The sequence below is a fragment of the Hordeum vulgare genome, chromosome 2H (genome assembly GCF_904849725.1).
Source record: "Hordeum vulgare subsp. vulgare chromosome 2H, MorexV3_pseudomolecules_assembly, whole genome shotgun sequence".
In the NCBI taxonomy this organism is placed as follows: domain Eukaryota; kingdom Viridiplantae; phylum Streptophyta; class Magnoliopsida; order Poales; family Poaceae; genus Hordeum; species Hordeum vulgare.
The window spans coordinates 642175073-642180156 of NC_058519.1; positions in this window are offsets into that span (position 1 = coordinate 642175073).

Consider the following 5084-nt stretch of genomic DNA (forward strand, 5'->3'; position numbering starts at 1 on the left):
TTGTTCACTTTATTCCTTGAGAGGCGTGTGTATGCGATGTCACCGGGGAACTTGTATCGTTCGTGCAGCTTCGTGAAGAGGAGGTTGCGCAAATCCCCTCGGTCCTTATGCCTTAGGTTCTCGGTGTTGATCGAGACGGTGCTCCGGAGAATGCACCCGAGCTGAACCGCGTACCCCTTGACTATTTCTTTGGGCGCCGTTGGATACCCGTCGGAGTTCACTTCAGTAAATTCCTCCTTGATGGTGCCGAGCACGTTCGGGCGCCGATCCTTCCATTGTCTCTTCGATTGGCTGCCATCTGTGCGTGCGCTGCCATCATCAGTGGTGGCATCCTCGGCGGCACCATCAGTGGTGTCATCCCCGACGCCACTAGGGGTTGTGTAGTCGGGATCGGTGTCTTCCGCGGCGTCCTCATAGCGGTGAGGTTCTTCCTCCATCTCCTGGGACAGCTCCCAGAATGCCTTGCCCGAACCGCCGGCCTCATCGTTGTGGGCCATGTTTCGCTCTAAATAGGAAAAAAGTTTGGTCAAAAAGTTGGTTATTGTCAAGGAACAAGATCATGGTCTCATCATTTAGGGTTTGTCGACACCGAGGCATCCTAAAAGCTAAGTTTTTATCATTTAGGGTTTGTCGACGCCGAGGCACCCTAAAAGCCTAAGCTTTCATCATTTAGGTTTTTATCGACACTGAGGCACCCTAAAAGCCAAGGTTTTATAATTTAGGGTTTGTCGACGCTAAGGCACCCTAAATGCTAAGTTCAGTTTTCATCATTTAGGGTTTATTGATGCCGAGGCACCCTAGGTTGACTGATATATATTGGTATCTTCTAATAATATACCCTATCAAGAAAAGGGAAGGAGAATTCTAAGTTGGGCCTAATCACTTGGCTCTATTGCCACCTATGGTTTAATGCAGCAAGAATAAAGGGGCAGTTGATCCTACTTAATTAAGTACTAAGACACCCCGACCCATGCATTAGTCGCAAGTCCCCATATGTCCTATTTTTAGCAAAGTCATGCTAAAATTCACGGAAAATTTCAGCATGACCTTTGCTGAAAATAGGACATATGGAGTACCCGAATTTGCCGGAACGGAAGTTAATCGACATTCCGGCAAACTCAAGGGCCTCTCGGGATACCTGCAAAATCATCACGACACGATGGTCGGAGAGCTCGGAGAAGGGTGAGCCCGGGCTCAGAAACGAATATCCCAAACTACTAATACTACTACCAACTTTCTTGCGTGTGCACAACTTTCTTCAACCACCTTTATTATGTTGCAGAGTCATATAAGGATGAAACTGATAAGAAAAAAAGGTGAGATCTACATGAGGTTTTGATTTATCATTTTTCTACAAATTTGACCTTTTTATTTGTTCGTGTCTTAACGACCTTTTCAAAACTTGGGTTGTCACTGGTCAGTGACATAAAAAGTGAATTTGAATGTGATTTTCTCAAAGCTAGTTATCAACAGTATATCGTTCACGTAAAGGTAGTGTTAAAGCTTGGAAATATGCAAGAAATCTTGGCAGGCTAGTGAAATACAACATGTTAAATATGCACCTTTTGAAAACATTTTTATTTGTTACTTATGTATTAGCTGCTGATACAGGTAAAAAACTGCATCAAAGTACTAGCTGATGTTGGTCTCACACCAACATTACTATGAAAAAAAATCAGCTTGAGAGGACAAGAAAAATCATTTCAAGAGTTATTAGTTGGTCTGAGAATGCAACCTTCCCAGATTTGAATCAATCTAGAAGATGAAAGAGTCACCATCTTAAAAGTTAGCAAAACATCAACATCTTCTTGACCATACATATCATAAATACAGATGCTGATTGTGTAGTGGAAGAAAGCAATACTGTATATGGTCAGTCAAATAGAGTTCAACAAGTCATCAGTATCCTTCCCTTTTCTCTTAATAAGATGACTACAAGTTCATACATTTGTACTCTTCAGTTAGGCAACAGCAAGAGCAGGCAGACTAACAAGTTAAAACAGATAGCTTAATTTGTCAAACAAGATAGATTTGCAGGAGTCGCCGTGACATGCACATGAGCAGATATATGCAAAAAAAGTTTCGGTTTTCTTGTCAGACCACACCACGGCTAATGTGGTCGCATGGTAAGCGAATTGGATGGCACCCAGGGCAGAGCATGAAGAGAGGGAGAGAGAGCAGAGAGAAACCTCCATGGAGTCAGCAGGCACTAGGGTCAGAGCAGCGACGGCCCGGGAAGAAGCAAACAAAGCAGTGGTCTACCTTCCATGACGTCAGCAAGCACTAGGGTCAACATACAGTGGAAGCAACAACTAATGTGCACCACACCCCCATAGTCTCTCTCTTCATTTTTCAGTTTCTAAAATATACTTGGAAGTGTAAACAAAATGATTGAGAAATCTGAGGCACAACAGAAGGAAAGCAGCATATTCGCATATCACTTAAATTTGCATACAATACACATACAGAGTCCAACTTCTAGTGTTGATATTGATCTTATAACATACTATTCTGTTACAAAGATGCAAACAGCACTCGCGATTTCACAACTTGCCACCGGCACAATTGCAGAGTGAGTTGAGTTCCTGATCAACGACAAGCATAACGAGCATGCAGGTAAGTAAATGTACGTGCTACTCCCTGCATAGGGTAAAATTTCCAAACACAGGTGGGAAATGTAATTTATTCAGTCTGAAACTTGAGGTGCTGCACAAGATTGTGATTCATTTGTTCAAGAAAAACAGGTTGGGACCTCTCGAATAATTAGCAGATTCAGTCCGAAAGGAGGAACGAGGCGAACAGAGGTTAAAGCGTATTTTTCCCTGCTTGAAAAGGGGTGGGGAAAAGGAGCTTACGCACGCACCTACCCAGAACCAAAGGCGGCGGCGCAAGCCGGCTTGCTGGGGAAAGAACCGATCCCCCACGCCTCCGGCGCGGCCGCTGGGCGGGGCTGGGCGGCGGCCCTCTGGATCGAGCCGGGCGGCGCCGGAACCCGGGCCGAATCCCACGAACCAAGAAAGAAAGCAAGCAGGTCCGGCGGCGGGCGGCGAGCGGGGGAGCTGGGGAAGTAGGTGTTGGGGAACGTCGCATGGGAAACAAAAATTTTCCTACGCGCACGAAGACCTATCATGGTGATGTCCATCTACAAGAGGGGATGAGTGATCTACGTACCCTTGTAGATCGTACAGCAGAAGCGTTAGAGAACGCGGTTGATGTAGTGGAACGTCCTCACGTCCCTCGATCCGCCCCGCGAACAATCCCGCGATCAGTCCCACGATCTAGTACCGAACGGACGGCACCTCCGCGTTCAGCACACGTACAGCTCGACGATGATCTCGGCCTTCTTGATCCATCAAGAGAGACGGAGAGGTAGAAGAGTTCTCCGGCAGCGTGACGGCGCTCCGGAGGTTGGTGATGACCTTGTCTCAGCAGGGCTCCGCCCGAGCTCCGCAGAAACGCGATCTAGAGGAAAAACCGTGGAGGTATGTGGTCGGGCAGCCGTGAGAAAGTCGTCTCAAATCAGCCCTAATTGCTCCATATATATAGGAGGAGGGAGGGGGGGCTTTGCCTTGGGGTCCATGGACCCCCAAGGAGTCGGCCGAGCCAAGGGGGGGAGGACTCCCCCCCCCCCCCAAACCGAGTTGGACTTGGTTTGGTGGGAGGAGTCCCCTTCCCTTCCCACCTCCTTCCTTTTTTTTTCCTTTCCTCTTGATTTTTCTTCTCTTGGCGCATTGGGCACTTGTGGGCTGTCCCACCAGCCCACTAAGAGCTGGTGTGGCTCCCCAAATGCCTCTGGGCTTCCCCGGGGTGGGTTTCCCTCCCCCCCGGTGAACTCCCGGAACCCATTCGTCATTCCCGGTACATTCCCGGTAACTCCAAAAACCTTCCGGTAATCAAATGAGGTCATCCTATATATCAATCTTCGTTTCCGGACCATTCCGGAAACCCTCGTGACGTCCGTGATCTCATCCGGGACTCCGAACAACATTCGGTAACCAACCATATAACTCAAATACGCATAAAACAACGTCGAACCTTAAGTGTGCAGACCCTGCGGGTTCGAGAACTATGTAGACATGACCCGAGAGACTCCTCGGTCAATATCCAATAGCGGGACCTGGATGCCCATATTGGATCCTACATATTCTACGAAGATCTCATCGTTTGAACCTCAGTGCCAAGGATTCGTATAATCCCGTATGTCATTCCCTTTGTCCTTCGGTATGTTACTTGCCCGAGATTTGATCGTCAGTATCCGCATACCTATTTCAATCTCGTTTTACCGGCAAGTCTCTTTACTCGTTCCGTAATACAAGATCCCGCAACTTACACTAAGTTACATTGCTTGCAAGGCTTGTGTGTGATGTTGTATTACCGAGTGGGCCCCGAGATACCTCTCCGTCACACGGAGCGACAAATCCCAGTCTTGATCCATACTAACTCAACTAACACCTTCGGAGATACTTGTAGAGCATCTTTATAGTCACCCAGTTACGTTGCGACGTTTGATACACACAAAGCATTCCTCCGGTGTCAGTGAGTTATATGATCTCACGGTCATAGGAATAAATACTTGACACGCAGAAAACAGTAGCAACAAAATGACACGATCAACATGCTACGTCTATTAGTTTGGGTCTAGTCCATCACGTGATTCTCCCAATGACGTGATCCAGTTATCAAGCAACAACACCTTGTTCATAATCAGAAGACACTGACTATCATTGATCAACTGGCTAGCCAACCAGAGGCATGCTAGGGACGGTGTTTTGTTTATGTATCCACACATGTAAATGAGTCTTCATTCAATATAATTATAGCATGGATAATAAACTATTATCTTGATACAGGAATTATAATAATAACTATACATTTATTATTGCCTCTAGGGCATAATTCCAACAGTAGGCGGTGCGGCACGAGGTTGTGGCCGGCGCCGGGCGCGCGGGCGCGTATATGAAGGGAGGGGGGAGGTGGTTGGAGGGGGCGGAAGTCGTGGGGCGCGGCAACGGCGTGCGACGACGAGAGGGAGAGGGGGAGGAGTCTAACCAACCACGCAAACGGAACAAGAACCCAACCCCAGC